This window comes from Panthera leo, chromosome B1 (assembly GCF_018350215.1).
Source record: "Panthera leo isolate Ple1 chromosome B1, P.leo_Ple1_pat1.1, whole genome shotgun sequence".
In the NCBI taxonomy this organism is placed as follows: Eukaryota; Metazoa; Chordata; class Mammalia; order Carnivora; family Felidae; genus Panthera; species Panthera leo.
This window is the reverse complement of record NC_056682.1, coordinates 138,379,623-138,398,616: the sequence shown is the minus strand read 5'-3', so window position 1 is coordinate 138,398,616 and position 18,994 is coordinate 138,379,623. Positions and strand designations below refer to the sequence as shown.

At 40.2% G+C, this 18,994-nt stretch overlaps 1 protein-coding gene and 1 pseudogene across 9 annotated transcripts in view; both read right to left on the bottom strand.

Moving 5' to 3' along the window:
- RASGEF1B (RasGEF domain family member 1B) overlaps positions 1-18,994 on the bottom strand; it is a 642,397-nt gene that overhangs the window by 74,412 nt on the left and 548,991 nt on the right. The window lies entirely within an intron of this gene.
- On the bottom strand, positions 18,537-18,940 carry LOC122217219 (annotated as a pseudogene).

The following is an 18,994-nucleotide window of genomic DNA, read 5'->3' as shown; positions in this document are numbered from 1 at the left end:
GAAAATTAAATCAATATCAGAAAGTTTATCGGTTATTCACTCAGCAACTTATCAAATATTTTGCTAAGCCTCCACTAAGTGACAGACAGCATGAGGTGAAGAGTAACATGCGGACACTGAGACCCGCAAGTGGTTTGTGATGTTGGAGGGTGAAGCAGAGGCCATCAGGACATGGGCAGCGTGGAAGACAGGGTCCCGGCCCTAGAGGACTGTCATAACCTGTGTTAAGGAGCTAGGACTTAATTCTCTACTCTCCACAATCACAAGCCATTGTCATGTTTTGGTAAGTTTAGAAACAATAGAAACAATTCTTTGAACTTCTAAGTGTATTATTATTCAATTTGGGATGGCATCAGTAAGTAGTCAGTATTTTACCTACTATAGACTACATGTGTTTGTACCGATAATGCTCCTGCACTGAAACAATAAGTATTTGAAAAGTATTATTTCTAAATAACAAGTATTTAAAAAAGTATTTAGAAACCAGGTATAACAAGCTCTCAGAACTAAGTTTCAGTTATAAAAATGGACCAGTGGCTGGCTATGTGCTGGCAGCACAAAGCCTGCTTAGGATTCTCTGTCTCCCCTCTCTCTGCCCCTCCCTTGTTTGTGCTCTCTCGCTCTCTCTCTCTCTCTCTCTCTCTCTCTCAAAAGAAATAAACATTAAAAAAAAGAAGAAGAACCGCTGGCTGAAGAATTACTATTATCCATGGGAGTTATCTGCATAAACAAAGAAATTGAGATATGTATAATGTGTCCAAATCAAGGAACAAGTTAATTCCTAAGTACATTAGAAAAAAGAACATGGCTGCCTGAGTGGCTCAGTGGGTTGAGTGTTGCACTCTTAGTTTCAGCTCAGGTCATGATCCCAGCGTTGTAGGATCCAGCCCTGAATCCATGCTTAGTGTGGAGCCTGCTTGAGATTCTCTCTCTTTCCCCATCTCTGCCCTGCTTCCCTGCTCGCGTGTTCTCTCTCTCTCTAAAAGATAAATAACAATAAATTTTAAAAGAACTGAATGGGTGGGGGGGAGAGTGCCTGGCTGACTCATTTGGTGGAACATGAGACTCTTGATCTCGGAGTGGTGAAGTTGAGCACCACATTGGGTGTAGAGATTACTTTAAAAAAATTAAAAAATCTAAAAAAACAAAAACAAAAAAAGAAGGATAGAATGGAATAAAATCAACGTATGGGAAAAACCACTATCATAAAATTGTGTAGGCTTCTACCAGGGAGGCTCTAAAATGTATAGGTCCTAAATTAATTCTTATTACAGATTTTTAATTTAGGTTTTTGGTAGCTAATAAATTTACATGTTTAAAAATCAAAACAATATAAAAATAATATATAGAGAAGCTATGTTCCCACTCCCATCCCTGTCTACCCCATACCCACTGCCAAGTCCCGGTGGATAGCCATTTTTATTAACTACTGCTCTGCTTTTCCAATCTTCCTTTATGCATAGGCTGCATTCATCTTAGTAAGTATGAAATTTAATTAGAAAAGAGGAAGGAAATAAACCAGCCTTTACTGGGCAACCACTGCTTGCCAGACAATGTTAGGTGCTTTTCCTAACATCAGTTAGGTCATTGATTCCTTAAAACAGCTCTGTAAAGTTGGTCTTTTTTCTTTAATGTTTATTTATTTTGAGAGAGAGAGAGAGGGGGGGACAGGGTGATTTGGGGAGGGGCAGAGAGAGACAAAGAGAGAGAATCCCAAGCAGGTCCTTCACTGTCAGCCAGAGCCTGATGTGGGGCTCGAACCCAGGAACAATGAGGTCATGGCCTGAGCCAAAATCAAGTGTTGGAAGTTTAACTGACTGAGCCACTCAGGTGCCCCTAAAGTTGGTCTTTTTATCTCAAGACCACACCTCACGTCAGCTGGGCAGAAACCCCAGCCCTTCCCATTGTACTTTAGAAGTATGTTCTCTTTGCTCTCTGACTTCTAGTGTTTCACGTGGATTGAACAGCCTTTTGATTTTTATATTTCAACTCAGTGGTCCACGTAAATAACATCTTTAAAATACCCATCTTTCAGGGTGGTTTTCAGGATTGAGCTGTTAATGAAGTCTGTGGCACATAGTAAGAGTTCTATAAATGCCAGCTCTCATAATGTCTCTAAGAGAACTTCCTGTGTCTGGCTATGTTCACTCAAAATGTATTGACTTCTGTTTAACTCATAGAGATGGCACCATTTTTGGATTTAGTCTATTTTGATTCCAACTTTACCTTTGTCTACTCCTTATATAAATAAAAATAAATCTAGATATTATGTCACCAGATCCTCTCCTGAACAGCCAAGTTTAAAGCCTAGGAACAAGGATTACCATATTCACTCTGTATCAAGGGTCAGCAAATTTCTGTAAAGGGCCAGGTAGTAAATATTTTTGACTTTTTGGGTCTTTTTTACAACTACTCAACTCTGTATTGTAGCACAAAAGCAACCACAAAAATAAGCATAGCTATGCTCCAATACAACTATTATGGACCTGACATTTGAATTTTATGTTTAATATTAAAAAATATTAATATGCTTAATTTGAGGGGTTCCTGGGTGTTGGTTGAGTGTCAGATTTTGGCTCAGGTCATGATCTCACAGTTAGTGACTTCAAGCCCCACATCAGGCTCCAAGTTTGTGCCCCACATTGGGCTATCTGCTGTCAGTACAGAGCCCAATTCAAATCCTCTGCCTACCCCCTTTCTCTGCCCACCCTCTTTCTCTGCCCCTCCACGGCTTATGCTCTCTCTGAAAAATAAACAAACATTTAAAAAATATGTTGAACTTGAATTCACCACGTATTTCAAAATGGTTTTCTTCTTCTGATTTTTTTCAACCATTAAAAAATGTAAAAATTATCCTTAGCTTGTGGGTCATACAAAAGTCGGCATAGTTTGCCAACTCCCACCCTAAATTATAATGATTTGATAAAACATCTCTTGAATCTCACCAATTCTCTTTCACGCGGTGTCTCTTTTAATCTTTCTCTCCCACTGCCCCACTATCATAAACGAGCAGACAAGAAAGCAAAAGGCCCTTTTGGAAGAAATACTCCTACTTACCTATGGAACTACAATTCTATTTCTTATAAGTAGCTTGGGGTTTTGAACATACAATTTAATGATTCATATATAAATTTAGACATATGTTTGAGTTGATGTCAACTAAGCATCACGACCCCAATGTTGGAAAACACAACAGTAGGCAGCACTGTCCAGCTGCTAGGAAATTCAGCAACATTGGCCTCTAAAAGTATGTCATTACTTTATTTGAAAACCAAACTTCAGAGAAGATGAAGGTAATTTTGCATCTTGCTACTTGTGTCCCTCAAAGGCAGGGGCTGCGGTTGCTGCTGCTGCTGCTGCTGCTGCTTCTTTTTTAGTGTTTAGTTTTGAGAGAGAGAGAGAGAGAGAACACAGAGTGAGACAGAGTGTGAGTGGGGGAGGGGCAGTGAGAGAGGGAGAGACATAGAATCCAAAGCAGGCTCCAGGCCTGAGCTGTCAGCACAGAGCCTGAAGCAGGGCTCGAACTCATGAACCCTGAGATCATGACTTGAGCTGAAGCTGGACATTTAACCGACTGAGCCACCCAGGCACTCCAAGGCAGGGGCTTCTATATCCTGGTGCCACTTTGGGCAGGGGATGCAGGGAGCTCAGGTACTTTCCGGTCTAGCCTTCCTGGATCTTTGCCCTGGCTGAAAGATTGGAAGTCAGGCTTACTGCCTCCTTCCACCTTCATCTCTTCCCTATTACCATGATTTCCTCAAGAGTTCGGGCCTCTAGAAACAAAGGTCAAGAAGGCAGGTTGTAGAAAACATCTGTTCTCCTCAACGCACCCCTATCTTGAGGGAGCACAAAAGCCTTGCTATCTGTTTAGAAATGATTAGGGAAAAATACTTCAATAATCCGATAGATTATCCTTGCCACAAGCATTTATTTATCATCTGGGGGAACCAAACATTTCAAAGGGGCAAATAGTCAGCTGCAGTCCACTCAGGAAAATTCCATCTGCTTTTGTGGATTTTTCAGATTTATGGTTTCTTGGAAAGAAGATCTGGAATGATGGCATGACCAGGAAACTTCTAGAATTCTTTTTAGAATTGTTCTTAGCACAGAAACCTAGCCTTTCACAGTGCTCAAAAGAAATCTAGATGTTTACATTTTAAAAAAGAAATATTGGAACTAGGGCTTAAAAAATTACAATTGTCAAGAGATGAGTGGAGAGAAGGTAATGAACAAAAGCATAGGGAAATGAAGGCATGAGCTATTTTAAGCTCCAAGAAAGCAAGGATCTTGTCTGCTTTTTTTTTTTTTTTTTTTTTTTTTTTTTACCTTGCTGTCCTTCACCATCAGCCCTTGGAAGAGTGCCTGGCTCAGTGAATATGTGTTGAATAAATGAAAGAGTGAATGGATTTATAGAGAGAGGAGGGAGGAATAAGACCAGAAAGACAAAGTCTATCATTCAGGTCTCAGCAGGAAACAGAATTTCCTTCAGATAATTCAAGTACCACTTTAGTGAATACATGACTTAAAAAGGTATGACTAAGGGAAGAAATAAGGGATATTGAAGCACCTAGAGCCTAGTAAGAGGAGGCTGATAGCACCTCTATAGGGTGGGAGCAGCCATTTGACAGGAAAGATGCAGTTACTTCCAGAGACAGGCACTTTCGTAGGGAGGACATGAGGAAGAAATACCCTGACCTCTCTCTCCTCCAGCCCTCTATTCTCCAGCCAGTGCCTCCTATTGGCTGAACCCAGCCAGAAGCCAGAAGGCATGAAAGCAGGACAGAGAAGATTGGAGAATGGATCTGAGAATGAGAGCAAACCAACAGCTCATAGGGTGAACTGAAACTGGAAAGCTGTTTTTTTTTTTTTTTTTTAATTGAGATACAAGTGCAAATAACATTTAGTTTCAGGTGTACAACATAATGATTTGATGTGTGTACATGTTGCAAAATGGTCACCACAATAAGTCGTTAACATCCATCACCATGTGTAAGTTACAATTTTATTTTTCTGATGAGAACTTTTAAAATTCACTCCTTTAGCAACTTTCATCAAAGCTAGTTTTAAAAAAATGTTGTGTGTTTGCCTGACTATTCCTTCATTCATTCTCTGCTCTCCAAAGATACATCCTGGCCCAATGATCTCTTATCAATTGGATTGATAGGCTATTAGCTGCCATTGGAGATTTTGGACAAGGAAGTGGCAAAAAATAAATAAATAAATAAGGCTTTGAGAAGCCTTATCTATGTTCACATTCCAGCCCTGCCATTCCTTAATTATAAATGTGGGCTAGTTATTTAAACCTCTGTGTTGCTTAAATCTCAATTTCCTTATCTGTAAAATGAAGGAAATTATGGTACCTATCTCATAAGGTTGTTATGAGGACCAAATGAGATCATCTAAGTAAAATGCTTGGGTCTAATATTACTGCTTTTTAAAAGCTTATCTTGGACCAGATTTAAGCAAGTTTATCTTATATTGAAAAATTTACTCTCAAACCAATGTTAGGGCGAGGTTGTACTGAATTTGGCAATCATAACTAAAAGAAGAGAGCCTTTTTATGACTTCATGGCCATGCAATTTTATTCTGCTTTTGTCTCCCCAAGCTAAGAAGTTCCCTTCCTTAAGCATGGATTTTTCTGCCTTTAAATAATATTAGGATGTTATGGAGGCTTTAGGTAAATACCAGTGAGGTCCACCTACATGTGATCTCAATATATAGCCGCGGTTTCTCTACCAATGTGTTTCTGAAAATTGCTTCCTTGGCATTTCAGCATTTTATCTGAAAGAACAACTGAAGCAGAAAGAAAATCAAGCAACAACAGGAGGGTGTCATTTCTAAACTCATTAGTTGGCAAGCTAAAAATTTGCTTAGATCAGTTGGGGTTTCAAATTTAAGAACTGTCTTCGGATAAGAAAGTCAGGAGCTATGGTTTAAAAGTCCGAAGCAAATTTTCCTCCCCTGCCCCCACCCACTTCCTTATTTTTCTAACAAGAGTTTCACGTGCCCTCTTAATAGATGAGATATGTATCTATGGCACGCAAGGTACTCCTGTTTACACCATCATTAACATTTAAGCAGATGCACACTTTATGGAAAACCGGACCATAATTATGATTTTTAAATCCCCTCCCCCATTTCCAATGTTTAGCACTACACAAGAAACATTACTCTCCCTGAGTTCTTGACAAATATTTGTGGAAATTTCTAAAACTATAAATTCATGTACAATTCTGATGCCTGATGTAACAATTTCATTTGCATGGGTTAAATAACGAAAGGATGTAAAAGTATTTAAATATCATTTTGATACGTGAGACTTTTAGTTATCTCAACATGTAGGTGAACTTCATGATGATTCTTAAAGATAAATGGTTTATTGCTATAATACACTTCATACAAGTAAGTGACTATTTTTCCAGGGAGGTAAGTTTTAAAATATAGTATAAAAATTAGTATCTCTTAGGCCATGAAAACCCTTTAACAATGATTTTCAGGAGAAGTCCTTGAATGAGAGCTATTATTTTGTTACTTACATTTCATATATTGTAGTAGAATGTGACCTCCTGATTGAAATGATAATCGTGTTTTATTTATCTTCTGTGTTCCTGAACCTTAATATGATGATTAGCAAATAAGAGATACTCAGTAAAGATTTGTGAATATATGAATGAATGAATTTCACATGTAATGTAAAGGGACACAGAATGTCACCATTTCATCAATAATGATCTAATTGTAATTGTCCTCCCCCTAGTCTGTGACCTTTCTTTATTTTAGCCTTCACTGTTTAACATCTGCTTTGTAAGTTTCCCAAGCCTGTCTGCACTGATCCAGGTCACTAGTAAATGGTTTAACTCATGATGACACATGTAGAGACCAAAAGAGAGCACTTAAGAGGAGTGTCAGTCTAAGATATACCAGCCTTCCTACATTAAAAACATTCATTACCTTTCAGATTCTCATATGGGTTATAAACACTAGGTCATATCTAGGGGCACCTGGGTGGCTCAGTCGGTTAAGCATCTGACTCTAGGTTTTGGCTCAGGTCATGATATCGTGGTTTGTGAGTTCAAGCCCTGCTTCAGGCTCTGTGCTGGCAGTGTGGAACCTGCTTGGGATTCTCTCTCTCTCTCCCTGTCTCCTCTCTCTCTCTCTCTCTGCCCCTCCCTGTCTGTCTGTCTCTCTCAAAGTAAATAAATAAACTGATAAAAAAAAAAGACTAGGTCACATCTAAAGTGTAAGTTTGAAAGGGTCAAAGGCACTTAGTCCACATGTGAAGGCAGGGTTTATAAACCAATCAGTATTTCCCGTTAGTGCCATGCAGCCCGAAACTATTGGGCAAAGCTGCACTTGCCTCAAATTTTCCGGGAAGTGTAGGAATCCATATAAATGGCTGGATTACACCTTCACTGAGAAGGAGTTGGATTGCTTGAATGTTCTCCAAACTTCACCGAATTTTAAAATGAATACTGTTTTATAAAAGTGCAACTTGCATGGGCCACCTGGGTGGCTCAGTCGGTTGGGCATTCGACTTCGGCTCAGGTCATGATCTCGCGGTCCGTGAGTTTGAGCCTCGTGTCAGGCTCTGAGCCATCAGCACAGTTTCTGAGCCTGTTTCGGATTCTGTGTCTCCCTCTCTCTCTGACCCTCCCCTGTTCATGCTCTGTCTCTCTCTGTCTCAAAAATAAATAAACGTTATAAAAAAAATTTTTTTTAAGTGCAACTTGCTTAAAACCTATTCAGAGTCTCTTCTGATGAAACAAAAATGATTATATTCAACTAATATATATTGTAATTCCTAACAGTTGTGTCTCCTTGCAAAGCTAGTTGTTGAGTGAAAATCTCCTCGGCTCCCTTCTGTCCGTGTTTCAGTCCTGTTTCTTGCTCTCTGGCTGATGAAGAGGCCCACCTGAAAAAATAGTAAACACACGTACATGTGCCATACCAAATCTTGTTTGAGTAAAAAAGATATGTATTATTATTACCCCCTTTAAGATGAGGTACCTAAGGCACCCAGAAGTAGGGGGAAATGAATCACCTTAGAGAAGTACCCTACAGATCTTCCAAGGGCTGTACTCCAGCATCCTTAACTGCCCTTTATTAACCCATTATGGGTTATTACTTTATTAAATGAAACCATTAAAATACCCAAGGGATGAGGTGGGAGAAATGGATTGGCCGTAATGAGTAAGCACCCAGCAAATAAGTAGCAATGGAGGGAATTCACTAGAGGAGAAGAGGGTGAGTAATTAGATCACACTGGCTAGTATTTATAAAATGTCTAGCAATTTGCAAAGTGCTTTTTACATACAGGAAGAGAGTCAACAGAAGAGGATAGTGAATTAGTATGAGTAGGGAGTCTTTAGACCTTAAAATTGCCCTGTTGTGACTTTAAGTTACACCAAGGTAATGAAACCTATTATTGAGACTACAGAGAAATCTAGATATTCCCTTATTTAATTTTAAATGTAAACCAGGTGGATCAAAATCTGCCTTAAAGTTTTGTGAACTTTTATACCATTGCTCCTATTATATGGAATTTTTAAACATAATTCTAAATCTTAACACATAACGTGGGTTTCCAAAAGCTTTCATCATCTGTTTCACAAGCCCCACCCCTCACCCACGTGCCATGGATGTGGTGAATTCAAGTATCACAACAGAATTGTAGCACAAGGACAAGAATGACCAGTGTCCTTCAGAAGCCTGAGGTTGACCAGGAAGAAATTCTTATTTTTGAGCACTTATTCTGACCCAGGCTCTGGATCAAGAAGCAGAGAATTATTTCTACTGAGAAGACTGCTAGGCACCCCTTAACTCAGTGGCAGCTTGTCTTCTCAAATCACAACGCGAAACATTGCCCAAATCACTCAGGGTGCCAGTCTCCACCTCCCTCCCCACCTTCCCCACCTCCCAGGTAAAATACTATTCTGTATGAAACTTTAGAAAAAGAAGAGAGGGAAGTCTGAGAGCCAAGCCTACTCTCCATCCCAGGGGGCCATTATGTACCATTTTACTGCAATTTCTCTTTGCTTTGTTTTCTCCAATGATGCATTTAGCTACAGCAAGTAGAGAAAAACCCTATTCAAGAGAGTGGGGTCATTATCCTCACACAAAAGGCCATTTAGAGAAAGAACAGCTCCCCCCACCCCGCCCCCTCCCGTCAGTTCACGCTGTGGCTGCCAGAGTCCAGACCCATTAGAAAAAAGGTTAGCTGTTTAAGTGGGAATGTGAAACAAAATGTAATAATTAGGGCTAACTGGGCACCCTCCCCCTGACAAGAAAGCTGCCTGGGATCATAAACTAATTCCCTGAAAGTCTTAAGCTTAGGGGAAAGCAAATCATCAACTCTAAATGACAGTTCAGTTGTTAACCTTTACCCTAGAGGCTAGGTTTTCATTCTTTCTTTTTTTCTTTTAGGTATGTTTTTTATAGATGCCACTTTTATAGGGTTGGGCTGTTCTTTTTCTAGCTTACCACCATGGACATGTTTCAGATTACTGTTCGTGTGTGTGTGTGTGTGTGTGTGTGTGTGTGTATAAAAACCATGAAAATAAATAACTCCCCCAAATTTACAGCAGTTACCTTCCATGATGAAATATGTGGGAGACCTAGGAATTGATTTTTCTTTGCTTTCCCTTCTGTACTTCCTAATTACTCTTTTATTAACATGTAATGTAAAAGGGGGAAAAGATTCACAAAATATTTCAGATCAAATTTTCTACCGTGCTTCCCTTAAAGGAAAAAGAAACAATTAGAGTTTCAACATGGTTAATCACGAGGAGATAGGAGGTAGATGCCTCAGAGAAGAGGCTGCATCAGGAAGGGATGAGAAAGGACAGGAATGGTAACCAGATTTCACCTCTCCTTTTCCTCAGCCATTTAGCGGCATCTGGGTGAAAGCAATTTCAGACTAAGTTATTTGTAGTTGTTAGTGATACAGGAGATTCTCGGTATTTAGCATCCTCAGAGACACACTGTTCTGGTTAATAAAACAGTGGTAGGATGAGCACATACTAGTCATTTAATAGGTACTTCTTGTTAGACTGATTGGTTGAAATACTCTAGTTACAGAAGGGTGACCACATCCACAGGGCACGGATAACCAACATTCAATGGAGAATGTAATGTTGGATGATTCAGAAGGCACTCTGGGATCTTGCAGAGCCTTGACTAATTATTCTGAACATCAATGCTGAAATAACACAGGCTGGCATAGATACAAATTCATAAGAAGTTTCTACTGTTAGATTCTATGACAAATTTGCTTTTTATGCAATATTTCTAAAGTGACTTAAGGTAAAATGGAGATAGGAATTCTCTATTTGCTTAGCAAATAGAGATTAGGCATTTTATTTATGCCTTTATGGACTTTCATTAACATCTGCTTTCATTTTTATTGCTCTCATAACAAAACATTTACTGAGTGCGGGACATCTAATCCAAAAAGCACGATTTCTGTGTTCACATTGCTCAATTAATAATTTACGAAGTATTTACGGCATTTCCTTTAAAACACATGAGATTTCTTTAAAAAATTTTTTTCATCATAAAGTTTTGTCTAGGTGAAGTTTTTTTTTCTTCTTTATTTTTTAATGAAAAAAATGTTATTTGAGTATACTTGACACGTGATGTTACATTAGTTTCAGGTATACAGTATAGTGATTCAACTTCTCTGTATGTTAAGCTATGCTCGTCACCAGTATAGCTACCATCTGTCACTATACAATGCTATTTCAATACCGTTGACTATGTCCCCTGTGCTGTGCCTTTTATTCCCATGACTTATTCATTCCATAACCGGGAGCCTGTATCTCCCACTCCCCTTCATCCATTTTTGTCTAGGTAAAGTTTTGTGTAGGCAGAAGAAGGGGCAAGAAACAATCTTGGAATCTATAATTGCCTTTTGGTTTGTGGGGGAAAGAAGAGATGTGAACAAAGAGGTGCAGACAAGTAAAAGGTTGAGAAAAGGGCATGAAATAAATTCATCAACAAACATTTTTGAAGGCCTACTATGTTTCAGGTGCTGTTGGAGGCACTCGAGATGCCTGATATTACTAGAGGAGACAATAAATAATAAATGTCATAAAAATATCAGTGATTTTAGGTGACGATAAAAGTTATCAAAAAAAACAGCAAGACGTGGCTGATTCAGAGAGGAGGTTGCTTCTGAAATTTTAAATAGCGTGGTTAGGGTAGGCCCCATTGAGGAAACTTTTGAGCAAAGCCTTGACGGAGTTAAAGAAGTTAGTTACGTGGATATGGGTAGGTGGAGAGAGGAGGGCATCCCAGGCTACAAACAAGAAATAATGGAAATATGGGAAGGGAAAAACGATTCAATGAGGAACAGAGAAAGAGGAGAGGGATAGTCATTTGAGGCAAGTTGGTAGTCAGAGAATTCCTCGTGTAACTTTGAAATGCTTGGCTTTGGAAATTGTGATTGGAAGAAATAATGACAAGTAATCTTTGTCTCCGGTTAAGCGTATGGAACATGGATCTACAAAGTAAATAAATGGGATCCACTTATACAGTCCTCAAGACTGGCATTTTTCTAGATAGCAGCTACCAAACTGAATGCGTTCATTCTTTTATCATTTATGTTCTAAGGACCACACGTGCCACCCAGTGTGTTAGGAACTGGGCACAGTGATGAGCAAAACAGATGTGGCTCCTACAATAATGGCAGAGACGTACTTTATTTAGATGATGTGCTTGTTATCCAATGATAAGCGCTGTGAAAAACCGCACAGAGTAGGAAAGCATATAGTAGAGTTACTCGACCTATTTTGGAAGTCAGGAGAAGCTTCCATGAGGAAGCGATATCTGAGCTGAGACTTGAGGGGTTCATTAGCATTAACTAGGGGAAGAGAAAGATTCACCCAGGTAGAAGTGGAAGGAAGCCTGACATGTTTGAAGCACTGAAAAGCCAGTGGCTTGAGGAGGGAAGAATGATTCAGTCAGAGGTTTAGCAGAAGACAGGGCATACTCAAACAGGGCCACTGAGGACAGGTGAATCAAGGGACTCTTTACAATGGTGTCTGGATGGTAAAGGGGAATCTACAAGGGATGTACAGCACCCACTATGAATGCAAAGTTGAAAAGAATGAAAAGCTGTCACTATGCCTGGGCACCACAGTGGAAGGCGTGAGTGTTTATGAAAGACAAGAGCTACAGGAAAGAGACAGCTCACAGAAGCCCTGGCCGTAAGGAGATGCAACCAGTGTGAGGTTACACAGCAGGGAGACATTCAGGGGAATAAATACCGTGCTGCAATTTCCAGCTGCCTTCCCATCTCCCATCTTTCTTTAGTCAAATGAGCTATAAATCATACAGAGAGGGAGCCCCTTGAGGCAGAACATAAAAGTCAGCTCCTGGGGCCCAGGACGGGGTGGAGAGGGATAAAGCGGATACGGAGGGGCAAACAGAAAATATCGTGCAGAGTATGGGCCAGATCATCCCAGATGTTATGGGCCAAGTGAAGGGTTCGGGTATTTGTTTTTCTAAAAGTGGTAGGCAGCAAGGGAAAGACGAGATATGATTTGCATTCATAAAGGAAGGTCGCTCCTGTACTATGAGAACATTGGAGCGACTTGTAGATGAAGGAAGCTCTGTTGGAGGTGTTGTGGTGGACCCAGTGGGAGATGATGGTAGTTTCTACCGATCTGGTGGTTGTGGCAGGTGGGGAGGTGTGGGAAGACTCAGCAGGTAATGAGTCTGTGTTGGTTTGTGCACGGGAGGTATGGGAGAAGGTATGAGAGGTGTTAGAGATGGATTCCAGACTTTAGTTTACATAAGTGGATGGGTGATGGTGCCATTCTTTGTTTTTGTTTTTTGTGGGTTTTTTGTTTGTTTGTTTTTTAGTTTGTCACCATTTATATATAGTTTTATTTGTTTTTTAATATAATTTATTGTCAACTTGGCTTCCATAAAACACCCAGTGCTCATCCCGACAAGTGCCCTTCTCAATACCCATCACCCATTTTCCCCAACCTCACCCACCCCCCCATCAACCCTCAGTTTGTTCTCTGTATTTAAGAGTCTCTAATGGTTTGCCTCCCTCTCTGCTCATTTTTTCCCCCTTCCCTTCCCCCATGGTCTTCTGTTAAGTTTCTCAGGATCCACATATGAGCAAAAACATATGGTATCTGTCTTTCTCTGACTGACTTATTTCACTTGGCACAATACCTTCCAGTTCCATCCACATTGCTACAAATGATGGTGCCATTCTTTGAAGGAGGACCAGGTTTGGGGGAAATCATGAGCTTGGTTTTGGACATACTGAGTCTTTGAGAAAACCACCGTGAATGTCAAATCAGCACCTCCACTTTGGTATGTGTTTACCGGCCTACTCTTACTCTGCCCCCACAAGACATTGTGCTAGGCATTTTATATAAAATATTTTCCCCAATTCTCAAAATGAGGAGGCAGCACACATCATTTTTCCCATTTTACTGATGTGAAAATTGATGGTCAAGGAGGTTAAATATTCTGCTTGCATTTAGTACTTGAAGTCCAGACATTTTAAACTCCAGCTAGAGATCTTTCTCCTTTGTAGTGCTTTATCTGCCCGTCACAGGAACGTCAGAGAACGCTGTACAAGAGGTTGAGCAAAGTGAAAAAACTCTGTTATGAGGTCTTGTTTCATTTGGGGAAAAGGTGGGTTTTGTCTCATTAGATTCTGGAAGAGTCTCACGTGAGTTTTGATTAATCAGTCAATCAATCAATCAACCAATCAATTAGCATTCCCTGAGCAACTATATGCTTAGGACTTGGCTGACCATTGTAAAAAGATTATGAACAGTATAAAGTATGATCCTTAATTTCAAGGGCTTAAACTTTACCTAAGGAGGCAAATACACTCAGGAAATAACTTTATGTATGACAACATTATAGGTTGATAAGGAAATGCCAGATTGTATAGGGCTGACAGCCTGAGAAGAGGATAATATGTATCATGATAGGGTCTTATTTAGGGGAGACTTGCATTGTGTGTACAAAAGGAAACTGAAGAAGGAGAGAATACTGTGTGTGACAGTCTAAGAAATCTCAGCAGTCGAGTGTTGGTCTGCAGACTGGATATCTCCTTCTTAGGAAATTTCTTAAGATATGCAATTATTACAGTTAGCCAAATTCAGTACACATCAAATGACCTAACGGTCGAAGTTTCTAGATACCTATTTTATTTAACATTTATTTTTGCAGTTCCTGCAACCAAGAGTGCTTTGTTTTGTTTTATAGACAAGAGACAGCAATCTGTTCATATCTTTGTTGAAGGAAAGCTGAAATTGCAAATGTGTTTCAATCTGATACAATCTAAATCCTTATCCCAATAATGAAAAATGTCATCAACAAATCTTACTCTGAGATCTTTGAGACTCCGTGAAGATTTTTCTTTATGGGAAAATAACCTCAAATTTATTTCCAAAAGGAAAGATAAGACCTCTCTTAAATAATGGCATCTGGAAAATAGAAATTTTCTTAGTAGTAGGCGTTATAATGAATGACATTTGTATAGTACTTTACGATTTGCAGAGTACTTTGTATACTTTATCTCGTTAGATAACTAAGTAAAGCTAAGCTTTCCTCAGAAAGTTATGTTGGATAAATAGTTGTCTAAAGAGGGAAAAATATGTTGGTTTTAACCAATTTAGAAATAAAAAATCAGTCGTAGCTTCTTAGGCATTAAGAGGGATGTCATAGGTTGCCATATAATATATTTATTAACTGTATAAAGATAGACTAATGATGATAGTTGCAAGAATCATATATGAATTGAGCCTTTACTTTTGTATGGTACTGGTCTATGCATTTATATGTATTAAATTGTTTAATCCTACAAATAAACCCTTGGAAAAGATATTATTCTCATATTACAGATAAGGAAACTGAGGCACAAGTGTTTAAGTAACTTGCCAAGTTCACAAAATTAGTAGTTAGAAGAGCTGGGCCTTGAACTCAGGAAGTCTGGCTCCAGAGCTCTCTCTCTTAATCACTAAGGACTCTTTCCGAAATGTAAATTGTCTCTTACATAAACATTGTTTCATAAATAAAAATTGTAAAACAGCCAATGATTTACAAACAAAAAGTAAAGGGAAAAGGGGAATAGACACTACTATGAATGCTAATCAGGACTCCTTAATAAAATCACATAGAAAGGAAGAAAGAACATGAAAAATTTTTAAAAATCTCCTTAAAGAATAGGAATTGAAATATTTGTAACTTTTTGGCCAATCTCTGAAAAAGAGAAAGGAAGGTTAAGAAGGAAGAGACTAATTTATGATCCAAGAACAACCCAGTGTTATCATAATTATAAAAATATGTTTCTAGTCTTTCCTAAAAATGTTTCCTGCTTTACTTGGAGAGGACACTAGTAGCTCTTCTAATATAGAATAATCCCATTCCCAAGCAAGAGAGTCTAGAGACAAATAGAACATTCTAAAATCATGGCTACCTCACTGAGGATCCCACACCCTTAAACCCATTCCCCACAGTGGATGTGAGAGGAGTACATGGGAAAGTGGCAACAGAATCTGTTCTTCCACCTCTGTCCTCTTTGGGGTGAGGATACCTGGTGCACAGATCGACCCAGCATTCCAGAATTCTCTTGTAACAGCAAGGGAACTCTGTCCATTGAAGTTTGAAGACGTTTGTAACCGGGATGAAAAATAAAAAATCTCCATCATCTCTGATAAAGCACAAAAAGGACCGTTTAGAGTTGCTTTGCATTTCAGGATAGATGGAAGAGTCTCTTCTCCAAGAGACTCATTTAATCTCATGACAAGATTAAATTTCCTAAAGTGATATGAAAAATTATCTTATTAAAAACTCTGGTACATATTGTGCTGGGCTTTTTCAAAATTTAGTTTAGATTTAAAAAAAAAGACTTCTAGAAGTGTTTAAGTTCGTGGAACCATTTTTTTATCTCATTAAGGGAGCTTTATTGATGTGAGAGACAAGATCTTAATAATCATAGTGATGGACATAAAGAACACCGTGCATGGGGGCACCAGGGTGGCTCAGTCGGTTAAGTGACTGCCTTTGGCTCAGGTCATGATCTCGAGGTTTGTGGGTTTGAGCCCTGCATGGGGCTCTGTTCTGTGCATGCAGAGCCCTCTTTGGATCCTCTGTCCCCTCTCTCTGCTCGTCCCCTGCTCATGCTGGCTGTCTATCTCTCTCTCTCTCTTTCTCTCTCAAAAATAAATAAATACGAATTTATACAAAAATAATATAGTTTTGGGGTGCCTGGGTGGCTCAGTGGGTTAAGCGGCCGACTTCGGCTCAGGTCATGATCTCGTGGTCCATGAGTTCGAGCCCCGCGTCAGGCTCTGTGCTGACAGCTCAGAGCCTGGAGCCTGTTTCAGATTCTGTGTTTCCCTCTCTCTGACCCTCCCCTGTTCATGCTCTGTCTCTCCCTGTCTCAAAAATAAATAAAACGTTAAAAATATATATAGTTTTATAAGGAAATAAACCTATTTTTTAAATTTTGTACTTGATATAAATCTGACTTATATATCAGATATAAGGTCTGACCAACCTTATTCCTGAAATACACCACATATCCCAGCGATGGAGTGGCCAATAATAACCCAGACAACTAAGCTTATCTAAAAATAAGATTAGCTTTCAACCAGCTACGTGGAAATGACAGGGTAAATGAAGATCATTTTCTCAAAATTGCAGGCTCCCCTCTGGGCCCCTGCATAATGTCCTTCTTTTCATTGCCTCAGTTTCTCCAGCTGCAAAGAAAAAATTATGTACAACTTTGGGTTCCCGTTCCCTCCCCACTCTAATCTTCAAAGAATAAGACCAAGCATCTCTGAGCAGTACTTCCCAGACCTGCTATTTGATGGACACACCATCAGAAGAGACTTTTGAATGACTGACAAAATACCTAGCCCCAGTCCGGACAGCACAGTTCATTGCTCTCTTGTTGTAAGAGAGTTCAGCTCTCTTGCTGTAACGGAGCACAGTGCTTCTTGAATGGGTGCAAGACCAGCTGCCTGCTGTTTCCTGTCTTCAGAGAATTCAGTTATGTATCAAAAAATGTTAAGTGCTCACTCAGCAGCAGACAGTAGTTTGTATATGCAACCTCACTTCCTCAACGTAAACACACAGTGTCCCCAAATCAAACCGTCTGTGTTCCCAATTGCCTGCAAAGTGGATTGTTTGCAATTTAAACTATCTTTTCTGAAGGAGACCATGCTAGAAATGATGAAATGAGTCTGTCTACAGGTTTCTAGAGGAGAAAGTACTGATAGTTCCCCTCGTCCCTCTTGCCTCCAAGGCCTCATAGGGTAAAGGGTTTGGTGGGGAAGACTGAGGGGCTGGGCTATAGACTTGGCAGATACGTGCGAAAAAGGAGAGCTGGTACATGCCAGGTTGGGGAGTGTCCCTCGGGGACCACTTCTCAGAGGCGCTCTATCCTGGGCAGCTGACAGGGAGGTGGGATAGTAGGAGAAGGACTTTCAATGGAGGATGCCAATGTCAAGAGAGGCTTCCAAAGGCAGGCAGGCCGGATGGGACTTCCAGTAAGTGCCAGAGGACCCATTTATAAGTACTGAAGAAAAAGTGCCCTTCACACTGTTGGAAATTAAAAAGTATGTCCCAACATTTGTCTGCTAAACTGTTCAAGGCACAGAGAGAAGGAAAACCACTAGGCTGACGTACTGTTCTCGTCCTTCCTTCTTTTGTTCCTCTTTAATGAAAGGGCAATACTTCCAGGTGCCTAAACCACAATAACTCCATTTTTTTTTTTAAGTTGATGTATTTATTTTGAGAGGGAGAGAGAGAGAGAGAGAGAGAGAGAGAGAGAGCCCAAGAGGGACAGAAAGAGAGGGAGAGAGAGGGAATCTCAAACAGGCTCAGCCCTGTCAGTGCAGAGCCCAATGCAGGACTCAAACTCACAAACACTGAGATCATGACCTAAGCCGAGATCAAGAGTCCGACTCTTAACTGACGGAGCCACCCAGGCACCCCCACAATCACTCCATTCTTGGTGGTCAGAGAGCCCAAGGCCATAGTCCTAAGCCAAAGGCAAACGGGAGCATGGCAGTTACAGAGGGTCACCTGGCAGGGAGACGTGATGGAGAACTCTGGTCATGACAACATTTTATACATGTGTTAAATTTGTTCATGGTCACCGGAATCAAGTGATGTCTCTCAAATTAAGGAATCCATTCGGTTGACAGGGCTGACAAAGTCTGGCCACTGAGGAATGATAACAGGAGCTCCTGGGCAATTGTGGGAGCAGCTCCATCCTACAGCACTTGCCAGTTGACTTATGGTCTGAAAACGTCCCGGTAAATTTACATCAACAACGGAATCAATGTCGATGAAACCCTTTTCATGCTTTCCTGTCACGATCCAAAGTAAAAATAGGTATGGTAGCTAATTTTCAAAATTGTCATTTTATTTATTTATTTTTGACTTAGAAAACTCCACTTTATTGACTCCCAAATCTAATAAAACTCGGAACTCTGCACAAGTGTTGTAAGAGGACTTTGACCTTTTTCCTAATGCCCTGTCTTCAAAGTCAGCTCATTTTTGTTTCTCTAGACTCTGTATCAGTTTTCTGAGATGCTAAGAGGACTTCATGTGTCCTTTGCCTTCATGGCCTCTCAGCATTTGTGATCATCATGGGATACAGAGGGGAAAAGCCAGAAAGACCCAGAGACTTCTCCACAGGCTTAGAGAGGTGGGCCCCATGGCCCATCTAATGCTAAATCTGGTCCAGGTTGAGAGCAACCATTTTCTCTCCATGACTATTGGCCAGTGGATCATAGGAGCCAAGTTGCTCCACCAACGGCCATCCCTGGGATACTTGCAACTGGCCACAATGTGGTAGAAATGCTGGTTAGTACAGCCACTCAGGTCAAGGCGGATGGTTATGTGACCTCCATGGTAGCCCTTGCAGAGGACAACAGTGAGCTAAGCCATGGTGCAGCTGTGTGCACTGGGCCCGTGTGCCCGTTGCAGCACCTCAAAGCTTCC